The following is a 12,939-nucleotide window of genomic DNA, read 5'->3' as shown; positions in this document are numbered from 1 at the left end:
TGAAATGGGATCAAATAATTTATATTTTCAATAAGGTCTCAAGTGGCTTCTGATCATTAGTTTTGTTTGAGGATACTGATGGGGAAAGGGGGGTGGAGCTGGGCTTTGTAGAGTCAGAGGAAGATAGGGCAGGTAAGAATGTGGGCAAGTAATTAGAAGGTGAAATCTATTCTCCACGCTGATGCCAGTTTTCCTAAAATGTAAATCTGACCATGTTGTGTGTAAACTTTCAGTGACTCCCCATCACTGATGGAATGAATTCCCATCACCTTAGAAGGACAGATAAAGCCTCTTGTGACCTAGCCCTGGCTCCCCTCTCCAGCCTCAGTTTTCCCACATCCCCTGCAGCTAGAGTTTACTTATCGTCCTCTAAGGGAGCTATGATTTATGGCTCCTGGCTTTTACTGACATTACGTCCTTAGCATAAGACATCTCTCGTTCTTTTTTGTCTGGCCCAGACTACGCAGATGTTGCTGGCTCTACGAAAGCTTCCCTCCCCTCCCAGGTGCTGGGTTAGGTGCCCCTACTATGTGCTACCCTCACACCCTCTGCCTAATGTATCACAGCACTTATCGCGTGGCGTTGTAACTGTCTGCTCACTTGCCATTTCCACTATTAAATTCTGAGCTCCTTATTGGAACATTCATGGTAGAGTCTCAGTCTTTAGCACAGGTCCTAACATACTGCAGGAACTCGAACTCTATTTGAAAGTATGAAAGGTGGTGTTACAAGTAGAGAGACTCACAGGGCAGTGTAAATTTCTGGAAGCATCAAGCAGTAGTGAGAGCAAAGCAGCAGGAAAAACCGAGGGCTCCTGAAGTTCCACGAGCCCTGGAATGTGCAAGTCTGGTCAAAACAGTGACCAAAAAATGCAAGCTGACAAGAGCCAGGAAGTGCACAGAAATAAGAAGGCAGTGAGCTCTGGGATCAGAGAAGCATCTTGGCAGAGAGCGTAGCAAGAAAATTAGGTCCTGGGATAAGATCCTGCCTACTTAAGACATCTCTTCTTTCAATAGGAGCCAACTCAAGGATGTGGTCAGTCCAAAGCCCATAGTTTCATCAGGGAGGGTGTACCTCACAAGATAGAGATGTTAAAACTGTGAGTAAGTCTTAACAAAGCAATTCCTAATCCTCACCTGTTTTCCTGCTAAGTCACAAATCCAAAGAACCAACCAGGTTTAGATGAAGTTAATCCTTTTGTGAAGGGTGAATAGAAGTAGAAGGTGTTCACCTATACTTCATAGATGAATGCATGGCGGTCATGTCTGCGATTCCAGATGAACTTTGGTGGACCCTTTGGTTTATACAGTGACTCAATGCATGTCGTCTTCATCTGCCTCCTCTTCTGAGAACCTGAGCCACCACTCCTCAGCATCCCAAGTCTTAAAGAGTCAGCAGTTTTACAGATTCGGGACCATCATAAAAATATAAAACAAAATGAATAAGATCATCCACGTGAAAGATGATCTGCTTTACATTATGGACACATTTTGGCCCCATCCGGGCTTTTTTTCCCCTCCACCATTTCCTGTAACTGGCCTGTTTTGAGTGATATATGGGGGAGAAGACCTGTGTCAGATATATTCAGCTGCCTGTCATGAGTAATTAAATCCAGTTGTGTTATTGCTTTCCTTAGTTCTAGCTGACTCTTTGATGCTTTGGTGTCCATGCCAGAAAACTACCTCTTACAATCATCAGGGGCCAGTGTTTTTGCAAAGGTCACTGCAAGCTAATTAAGCAAATATGTGAAAAATAGTTTTAAATTATCTCAATTAGTAGAGTGTGTGTATACATCTATCTAGAATGGGGGTTGAGGAGAGACTTTTAAAATGATAACTGACTTGCAGAGTTAGTGACTTGGTGTCAGAGAACTACACATATACAGCAGCTTTGTACGTTTATTAAGTTGGCATGATTTGACCTTTTGCCACATGACAGGCTATATTAGTTACTACAAGTAAACATGTAGAAAATGAACATGATATGGAAAAATAGAGTAGAGTAAGGGGGATCGAGAGTCATAGAGGAAGGTCATAATTTCAAAGAGTGGCCCGTATTGGTTTTGTTGAACAGACGACATTTGAGCAAAGAGGTTTAGAGGGTGAGGGCATTAGCCATATGGATACCTGGGGGAAGAGAGGACGGCCAGTGCACATGCCCCAAGTCTTGAGTGTGCCTGGCCTATCTGAGAAACAGCAAGGAGGTCAGTGCAGCTGCAGCAGAGTGGATAAGGGAGAGAGTGTAGTAAGATATGAGGTTTAGGGATATGACTGGGGCCAGATCACATAGGGTCTTGTAGGTTATAGGAAGGACTTTTACTATTATTCTGATTGAGAAGGGAAAGCATTGCAGTGTTTTGAGCAGAGAAGTGGCATGATATGACCTGGGTTTTAAAAGAATTCCTTTGGGATGTGCTGAGAAATGATAACAATGGAGGCAGAGGGGCAGGGGGTAGGATGGAAGCAAGGAAACCAGACAGATGAGGAGTTGATAAACTATGGCTCATGGTCCAAGTTCAGCCTGTTGCTTTTTTGTAAATAAACTTTTTGTTGGAACACAGCTATGCCCATTTGCACTATAACAGCAGAAGTGAGTAGTTGTCACAATGACCATGTGACTTGAAAAGCAGAAAATATTTACTCTATGGCCCTTTTACATAAAAACCTTTCCTGATCCCTAAGTTATTATGTTGCAGTAAATCAGGGGAGAAGTAATGGTGTCTTGGACCAGGGTGGCAGCACTGATGGTGGTGAGAAGTGTTTGGGTTCTGGATGTGTTTAAAACGAGAAATCAACTGGATTTGCTAAATGACTGTGTGTGGGAGTATAATAAAGAGAGAAGTCAAAGATGAATCTAAAGTTTTTTGGCTTGAACCAGAACACAGTTACTATCATTTAAGACAGGGAAAGTTGGTGGTAGAACAGTTTTCATGGTAGGAGATCAGGAATCAGAACAGCTTAAAGTCAACGTTTGTGAGTTTTTAAATAACACCCAGTGAAGATGTCAAGGAGCCAATTGAATAGGCAGGTCTCAAGTTCAGGAGAGGAGTCTGGGCTGGAGATGGAAAATGAGCATAGAGATGGTATATTCAGGGTCACAGTTCTAGATGAGATTACCAAAAAAATGAGAGAAAATGGAGAGGAAGACAATGAATGAGCCCTGGAGCAGTTAAACTTTAAAGAGTTTGGGAAGAAGAGGGAAAAACAGCAAAGGAGACCAAGGAGAGAACAATACAATAAGGCTAGAGTGGGGTGTTCTGGAAGCCAAGTGAAGAAAGTGTATCAAGGAGGACAGAGGGATTGACTACATCAGTTCTTTCTAGTAAGCCAAGCAAGAGGAGAACTGAGAATTGACCAAAGCAGTTTTGGTAAGTGGGTAGGAGCAAAAGCTGGATTGGAGCAGGTGTAAGTGAGCATGGGAGGAAAAGACTTGTAGAGGACTAATATCAACAACTTGCTCAGGGAGTTTTGTTAGAAAGGGGAACATATTTGCAAACAAATAAGGCAGAATCAGGCAAGGGAAGTAGGGTTTAGAGAAAGGTTTTTTGTCTTTGTTTTTAAGACAGGAGAAATAATTCGGTAGAGAGAGAGAAACCTGTGATTCAGGAGAGGAAATGGGAAAATTGCTAGAGCAGTGTCATTGAGTAAGTAAGACAAGATGGGATCTAGTTTGCAAGTGGAGAGATTGACATTAGATGGGAGAACAGTGTGATATAATATGATCATTAAGCAGCATATGGGTTTTCTTGAGGTCCATAATCGAGAGCCTTTGTCTTCAGGGCACTCTTTTGCATGAATGAAGGCACAGATTAGGTAAAAAATAGATGAATTTAACCAGTGTTGTGGTTTTGTTAAGTGAGTACAACAAGGAATTAAGGGTATATACAAAGAAGTGAGTGTATTGATGGATCACGGAATTTAAGATGGGTAAGGAGAAGAGAGAGAATATTAAGAAGGTTGGAAACAGTGCAAAGATAGATGAATGGATTGGAGAACCTGGTGAAGTTGGAATTGGGGCACTAGAGGGGTAGATGGAGGTTATGGTCAGAGAATAGAATGAATTAAGTTGAGATTATGGAGGGATTATTGGTAATAAGAAGGTGGAGGGTTATGAATGTATAAATGAATTGCTTAAGTGGTGTGAATGGCTGGATCACTGGAAGAGAGGAATTCAAGAAACTAGAGGTTAGAGTGTTGGACTGAGTCATCTCCTGTGTAAAACTGCAATCTTCAAAGAATGAAGACGTTAGCAGTACTGGAGAGAGTGGAAGTGAACCAAGAACTAAAATCAGTGGGAAATAAAGGGGTATTACCTAGGGGTTGCTTAGTGACACCAACAATGAGGAATAATGGTTAATACAATTTAATTATATGAGATTCAACCCCAAGAGTGTCTAAGGAGGAGGAAGAATGAGAATGGCTTGGAAATAGCAATAAGAAGCTTGGAGGGTACCAACTTCACATGTGATTTAAATGTTTAGCTGAGGCTCCAAGGATAAGTGATTGTTCTTATAGGGAGGCCGGGGAAAGAATATGTCAGGCAGAGTGAAATGCTTGGGGACTTAAGAGCATGTACCTAGAAATCGTGAGGATGTGGATCTGGCTGGGGCATCAGGTCGGGGCATGGTGCTGTGGATGGAGAGAAAGCATGATGGAAGACAGTGACAGGTCTTGTACATTCTGATTAAGCAAAAGGTTCTAGGGCTATCTTAGGTTTTTAGTCAGGGCACTTGACCTCATCAGGTTTATTTCACAAAGATAAATCTTGCTACAATGTGAAAAACGGCTGGAGGCAAAGACAACTAGAGAGCTACAGCAGTAATTTAAACTACAGACAAAAGGGCCTGAGCTTAGGCAGTGCCCATGGGGAAAGAGGAAAACACTGGGAAGGTAAGATCAACAGGAGTTGTTGCCTTGGATAGAATCGATGAGAGAAAGAAAGGAATCAAGAAAGACTTGCAGTAGGGAATGGCTGTAACTCAGTGGTGGAGTGTGATTCCACAAGTTTCCAGGGTTCAATCCCCAGCATCTGTTAAAAAAAAAAGACTTGAAGATTTTTAACTATAGTCACTAGACAGAATATGCTACCTTTTACCAGCTTAAAGAATCAAGAAGCACAACCAAGATACCCTGCTAGATGGTACGTCTTTTAACAGGCAATCACACGGCAGAGCCTTAACGAGTACACCTTATTCTGTAGTTAGATATTTATTTCCCTCATGGAACTCAAGGTTCCTTCAAGTATCTTTGAGACTGCAAGACTTTGGTGAGGTTTTGAGGGACCAGTCATATTCTTTCCTCTGAAAGGCTTATCCAATTTAGGAATAAACTCAGGAATCAAGGATCAAATATTAGTTTACTAGATATAAAGCAAGGTTGGAGAATATAGCTGCAGCCCAGATAAGGTTTCCTCACATGCCTTGTTACACACCCCCCGCTCCCCGTCCCACCCCACCACTCCACAATCGAGAGCTTGGGACTTGATTGCCCTCACCTGCCCACCGCACTCCACCCCCACCGCACCAGGACAGAGTCAGATCGGAAGAGTTGGTATTTGCCAGGACAGATACAGGAGATCTGCAATCTCCCATGACCCAGGAAGGATGAAGGACTGATGGGAAAGGACTGTCACTTTCTTTCCATAGTGAAACAAGAGCAAGCTAGAAGATAATTCCTACTCTATGAGTCCAGTCACTTCTCCCAGTCTCACAGAGAAGTCACTGCTCTTTCTGTGGGAAAGAGTGAGCTAGAGATGGACAAGGGACAGAAATGCTCCCTCCTCCCTCTCCTGATCACTCTTGGAAGTGGAATGAAAATCCATGCCTCTCCATGGAAATCGAGACATGGAGTAATAAACATTCCCTGAGCAATGACAGGGCCTATGTTAGACACAGGCGAACCGGAGATGGAAATGCAGATAAAGTGGCCTAGTCATAGGTGGGCCCTAAGTGGGAGAATGTGCCTGCCCCCATGTGCAAAACGCTGGGCCAGGGCACTGAGGGAAATGGAAGACAGAGGACTCAGAAGATACCCTGGGCCACTCTCTAGCTGAGTTGAAAAGGAGAAGGTTTAGATGCAAAGGTACCTTATAAAACTCAAAGGCAAGAGCACAGTGGAGGCTCAGGAGGGGACCAGAGACAAGAAAGCCACTGGGAACCAGGAACCAGACCCTCCCCATCACAAGCCTTTGCTTCTCTCTGTGCAGTGGCTTCAGTTTACTCTTTCCCTGTGGGTGGCGTTCTCTGCACCCTGGTTCGCGTAACAGAAAGCATGGGCAACGTCAGCTTCCTGGTTTGCAGGGTCTGGGTTTAGCGGAGAGAGGGGCTGACTCTTCCTCAGCAGCCCTCCACCTTGCTGTCAATTCTCATTTCACTGGAAAGGGTCACCAATGGGCCTGGCCCAGGTCAGAGCCTCACTTCTGATCCAGTCCACTGTGGGAAAGGCTGTGGGTATCCCACCTTCTCCAGCCCCAGCTGTGGGTTATAGTTGAGGGACACGGAGGAGGAGAGCTGGGAAGGTACTTCAAAACTGTCTTCCGTGTCTGAGTGTCCCCAGTGACTGAGATCAGGAAATACTAGGAAAATTTAAAATCATGTAACGTCTTCATGTGATGCACTAGAGATGAAGTGAAGCAGTCTCTCGATAGGAACTCTTAAAAAGAGCATTTTGGGAAGGCAGCCAACAACCTGCAGTTGGGACTTTAGCCAGATGAAGAAGGCTGCAATTTTCCTGCGCCCGCTGCATTAAATATGTGTACAGAAAGGTGGGGTTATTATGAGAACAAAAGGATGTCATAGAAGAATGTCTGGTTCTCACCTCCTCTAGGAATATTTGTCAAGAAAGAAAAAGGAATGTGGCAGACGGGTCCTTTGTGTCTACCAGATGTTCTCTGACAATATGTATTACCAAAACTGAAATTTAAATTATGAGAGCCAGCCCACTGAGCAATGAAATATCCAGTGGCACTTTGAGTCCCACTCATTAATCCTTTGTGGGTGTTGCTCTGGGTCAAGCTACCATTTCTTGACATGAAACATTGGTCTGTCTCTGGAATCTTAGCCCTTTGGCCCTTTCCTGGCTCAGAAGGTGCATGAGAAGCACTTTTCTCTGCCTGTTCCTCATTTCAGCCCTTTGGAATTTCTGTTAAAATGGTGGGATGATAGTAGTAGTAAACACTCAGTGAATGCTGAGTTCTTTACGTCTATGACTTTATTTAATTCTTTCAACAGCCCTGTGAGATAGGAGGCTGAGCCTTAGAGAGTTGAAGAAAATAGCCCAAGATCATGTGGTTGGTTCAAGAACTGAACACAACTGGGAACCCAGCGTTGCTTGATATCAAAGTCTGTACAGTTGAAATAATCAAAAGGGATAATGATGGTGTTCAGGGAAATATGAAAATACTATGTTTACAGTAGTAATATATTTATATGACATTGCCAGATGTTTTCAGATATTTCACTGGAAGTTAGCAAGTAGAGCTTCGTGAACTTGAGGTAGTAATTTTCCCAAGTGTGTCCAGGGGAGAGTAATGACCTTCTCTTTCTGCTCCTCAAAGTCCTTGTCCCACTCGCATATAGTGTCAGAAGATTCTCTGGATTATTTTTTAAGAGGATGACCACTGTGAAGAGGACTGGGCCTGGAGCTGGCTCCTGAGATGATCCCACTGCGGTCAGATCCCTGGTTTGAAGAACTAGACCTCCACTGAAAAGGCTAATCCAGAAGAAATCTAGAAGAGGCTTCAGGCAAACCCTCACTGTGCAAGATGATTGTCCCCCCCCAAACCTGCTGACCCTCTGCCGGTCAGATCCTGGACTTCGCCTTGTTCTTTGGTTCTCGCTACTTGTCCTCATGAAATGTATCGTCTCTTCTTTATGGTTATGGTATATTATTAGATGACTTCTCCAAATCTGCATTAAGGAGCCATTTAATAAGCCTTTATAATTTTTAAGGTATTTACAATACATTTAAATAATTTTAATGTACTTAAAAATTTTTTTGTTTATAGAAAAAAAAAGTGGTAATTAACCACACAAGTAACTTGCAGTTCAGCTTGTCTGTTGGTCTATACACTGTCCCAGGAAACCCTACAGAAGGATTGGCTTTCCTTTTGTTTGAGTTGAAAAATTGAATAAAAATTATGAGCCCTTTTTCTGTGTGTGTGTGTGTGCGCACACACACACAGAATTTTACAGATCAATTCAAGAGAAACACTATAGTACAAATTATTATGGTGGCAAAGCTATCACTATTTAGACTGAGTTACTCTTCCAAGCTTAGGATTCTTTTCAATAGATTCCCTCATTTTTCAAACAACACATATATCAGAAGGGACCCTTATAATCTCGAATCTTACAGGTGGAACTGACTTTAGAAAGGTTCTAGTCCAACATCCAACTCAGACTTTTGATGCTAAATAATAATAGCAAATATTTATTGTTATGTACTCAGCACTGTAGTAAATGTTTTTGATGTATTAATACAGCTAGTCGTCATAATTTTTCTAGGTCAGTACCATCTTTATTCCCATTTTACAGAACAGTAAACTAAGGCATAAAGGATGTACGTAACTTACCTGAGGTTACACAACTAGAGTTGAAGCTGGCAAGTGCGGCTCTGAGTTCTTCAGCACCATGCGATCGTGCAGAAGGTATGGAAGAACTGTACCAAAGGTGATCTAGAAGAGGTTACCTCTGCTCTGACCAGTCTTCAGAGGCCTGATGTTACCTCTGGATCCTTTCTGATATTCCCATATTTTGCTCTGGACAATGCTTTTCGCCTCTATCCTCAAATCGTACAGTATTCTAAAAATAAATGAGCACAAAATATAAAATAAGCCAAATTATTACAGAATAGATCCGTTCTAGACCCTGCTTTTTTATTTTCATTCTGGGAAAAAGAGCCTCAGTTCTGCTCTATAGAACCTAAGTGCATTCTCTGATTTCTGTTGGTACCAAATATGGGCAGAGAAGTCAAATGATGAAGGAAGAACCCCTCTGTACACCTTTTGGCGTGATGGATGACTTGGTAGTGAGAGCATGGTAACGGCTTCTTGGAGTCAGCACATGACAGCTAGGAGAGGTGAGAAGTCAGGGAGACCCAGTCTTAGAGAAGAAACAGTTTATTGGTTAAACTTCCTATGGGCCAGGCCCTTCATTTCTCATCACAGGGATTGCAGCAGCTGCTAATCTGAAGACAGGATCCAGAGAGAGATTAATGAGAAAGCCTAACTCTCTCTGGAATATGAGCAGATCCTGGGACCACAAGACTGGCTCCAGTAGAGGTGGTTTAAGGAGCCAGGAGCCCAGATTGTCTAAAGCAGAATGTTAGCCCCCTGGTAAGGAAAGATGAGAACTCTCAGCAGAGGCTCCGGTCTGGGTTTGGTGTGTGATGCTCAAGTCACTCTTTCCTGCAGGTCAAGCCCTGATGATCAGGAAGAAGTGTGAGGCCGGGTGAGGCACTAGGTCCCTGCCAGTAAAGCCTTTCATTTCAGCCTTAGAAGCATTGATTGAGATCTTCCCTTCCTCCGGTGGCTGAGACCTCCCTCTCTCCCTTCAGAAGTCTTCAGCACTGCTTTCAAATTTGGGAGTTTGAGATTTGCAAATGTTAGCCACTATATATAAAAATAGATTTTTTAAAAGTTTCTTCTGTATAGCACAGGGAACTATATTCAATATCTTGTAATAACCTTTAACGAAAAAGAATATGAAAAAAAAATCTTTCCAGAGAGGCCAATGATTCAAGTTAGGGTGGGATGAGGCGGAGGGAGAAGAGAGAACATTGAATAAAATATCTTTTCCCTTTTCCACCCTTTGTAGCAAACTCTTGGATGCAGAAAGTTTATTTCAGTTTAACTTTGATAACCCCATTGATAATATCAAAGAGTATAATTGTGCAGGATCTGAAATGGCTACTGCCTTGGGCTAAGGCATCACAAAACTTGCCCAGACTTCAGTCAGCATGTGGTTGACCCATAGCTTTACTGGGCAATGTTCCCTTCTCTCTTCTCTCACCCTTTGAATCCCCACTAACCATATACCGCCCTCTGAGATGACTTGCCCAGGGACATGAAAAGTAGATTACTTATTGTTTCTTTACCTCAATTTCTACTTTCAGTTAAATAACGGTAACTCAAATTCTACCCCATTCCAGTTCCATCCCTTATCTTTAACTTTAGGAAGGTTTGAATAAAGCTGGAGTCTCACAAGGACTATATTCTAGGTTCTTATGTCTTTGCTGTTCCTGGAAGAACCAAGCACAGTCTTGCCTCTTGGCCTTTGCATTTCCTGTTTCCTCTACTTGATACACACATGGCTTACTTTTTCACTTCCTTCAGGTCTCTGCTGTAAAGTTACTTTACTAAAGAAGACTTCCCTAATTCTCCTTTTTCCTCCCTTTCCTCCTTACTTTCTGTATTTTTCTTCAAAGCATTATCAGTATTTGACATTACGTAGGAAACATACTGTGGATAAATCTGTTTATCTCTCCAGAATAGCATGTAGGCTCTGGAAAGCATTGCTTTTGCTTATTTTTTACTGTCATATCTCTAGCATTCAGTAGAGTGCTGTCCCAAAATAGATGCTCAATGAATATCTTCTGAATGAGTAAATGAAATGGAACCATCAGGGTGTTTTAAAAAAAAACTAACCCCCCCCAAAAAATACAAAGCAAAATAAAAACCCAAAACCTTACATGTAATAACAAAGGTACTGTGATTGAACACATTTCCTATTTGTTTTCTCGTAATTTATTTCCCAATTATCAGGCTTCCTTTTTTTTCTCACAGTTATAAAGCTCAGTCAGCTTCCCTGCGTTTCCACATATACTCCCAAGCCGTGAAATTCCCTGTTTTTACAATGCCAGGAAGAAGTGACATAAGAATACATCTGGTGACCCACTTACAATGGGCCACATTTAAAGCTATCCTGTGTTAAAGGGTGCTGTTTTAAATGGACCACCCTGTATGTTAACAGGAGATTGTGCCTTTCTGCCAATTAGCTCAGAAGTGTTTTATAAATAAAAAGATGATGCTGGAGAAAAGAATTCTCTTTTTCGTATTTTTTTTCTTTTAATTCACATGGAAAATTTTATTGTACAAATCTTCTGCTCAGCTGTACAATGACAGAGCAATTCAGCCCAGAAAGATGATTCTTCAGGCTCAGAATATCTGCCTGTTATGATTTATGGATGCGAAAGAGCAGGCTTCAGTTTTGAGAGGGGGCGGGGTGAAACTACAGAAGACTAGATTCCATAGAAACAATCCTTCTAGGTAAGAGGATAGATCCTCTAAACTTCACTTCCTCTTTCCTAAATGGATACTGCTGGGTCTTGGAAAAGAACATCAAGTGCAAGAGAGAAAAGGAAAGGCAGACTAATTTACAACTGTTTCAAGAATGCAGTTGCTGGATATCTCCTGATAGGGGGTTCTGTTGTCCTTTGGAGAATAATATGAAAATTCAAGCTCCGATTGAGCTTCTGTAATATAGAAATTAAAACTCCACTCCAAACCTTCACCCGCACCTAAAGCCAAGTCCTTTTAGATGTGTGGTAGGGATCTGTTTACTTTGTATGGAAAATCATTTTCTTTTTATTAGCAAGCTCCAGGGTTTCCTGATGATCTGAAAGGCTGTTACCTCTCAGAGGGCAGTCATGGGGCATTCTTGGCACAGAGGCCAGAAAGACTGGAAATCTTATTTCACAACATTTTCTGCCTGGCTTTTAAAGTCAAAGTGGACAAATGGTTCTGATAAGTTCAGCAATACCTTTAAATCTGAATTGCCTTGTTGTCCTGAGCTGACCTGGGGAGGTTAAAAACCAAACCAAACCAAAATAAACAAAAAATAAAAACAAAAACGGAAACCAACGTATCATGAACAACTTTTTTCCTTCCTCAGCAAGCACGTTTGAGCCAGGAGAACGTAGCTGTTCTCTTTCCATTATCATCAAGAATCAAGCACAAGGTTTCTTCATTGCTTATTTATTGGACTCATGGTGGGGCAGGGTAGGGGTGGTGGCAAGGGGTTCGGTAGTCTTTAGACACATTTTTAGTTCCATCTTTTCCTTGCTCTCTTGCTATTGTTCCATTGTTCACCTTTAGCAAGCAGGCTACCCCGTTTTCTTCTTATCTCATCAAGTTCTACAAAGGGATCTCCTCTAGCAGATATACCTTAAACATTCCAATTCACATCGATCTCCCCATCTCCACCAATAGCAGAGATTTTCCAGGAACCCAAGTACTTACTGTTGGAATTGGGCATCTTTCCCTCCATCTCTCTACCTGTATAATTAAGTCAAATAAACTCGTCCCAGCAACCTTCTGACTTCTGACTGCAAGATCACTCCTGGATCTCCTACCCAGGAGCCCAAGCCCTTGAATTTCAGTAGCCTGTAGTCTCCTTGGTTCAACCGAAACCCTTCCAGAGGCTCCTCTGCCAGTTCCCACTGCCTTTCAAATGCCTTCTAGTCCACACATCCTTTTCTCTTTACTTTGCCATCTATTCACCAACATCAGATCCACTCTTTGTTCATGTTTCCGAGCCTCCAGCACCCCCAGGGCCAATGTGGTCCACTTGTTGAGTGATGCTGTCAGTCAGCTCTGGCTCATCACAAAATGAGTGTCCCCTAACCCCACACTTCCATATGGCCTCCCGATATGATTGTAATTGCATTCTCTGTCTACAGTAGGCAAAATAAATCATGTGGTGAGAATGGGTACATTTTAAGCTGGTTCCAAGGCAGACTTTAATAGAAAATGAGCAAGGTCTTCCTTAGGACCTTTTCTACTTATTGGTCCCTTCCTGGAATGGGATTTCCTGATAGTTAATATTTCTCAATCAGATTACATAAAATACCTGCTTCTAGATCTTGCTTTTGGGCCTTTAGACCACATAGGTGATCATATTAAGTGGGGACTGTAATAAAACCTCAGCCGTATACATGATAA

The 12,939-nt window shown here is 42.2% G+C and overlaps 1 long non-coding RNA gene across 1 annotated transcript in view; it reads right to left on the bottom strand.

Annotated features, from left to right (window-relative positions):
- Positions 1-1,142: 1,142 nt before the first annotated feature.
- The window catches only part of LOC116284788 (uncharacterized), a 21,094-nt gene continuing 9,297 nt past the window's right edge, over positions 1,143-12,939 (bottom strand). Inside the window, exons 5-6 of the long non-coding RNA XR_012062721.1 lie at positions 8,572-8,800; positions 1,143-1,382 (exon numbers count right to left, since the gene is read on the bottom strand). This is a non-coding gene — a long non-coding RNA (uncharacterized lncRNA). The remainder of the gene's footprint in view (positions 1,383-8,571; positions 8,801-12,939) is intronic.

Source organism: Vicugna pacos, chromosome 21 (genome assembly GCF_048564905.1).
Source record: "Vicugna pacos chromosome 21, VicPac4, whole genome shotgun sequence".
NCBI lineage: Eukaryota > Metazoa > Chordata > Mammalia > Artiodactyla > Camelidae > Vicugna > Vicugna pacos.
The sequence above is the reverse complement of the archived record's forward strand: the minus strand, read 5'-3'. Positions and strand labels throughout refer to the sequence as shown.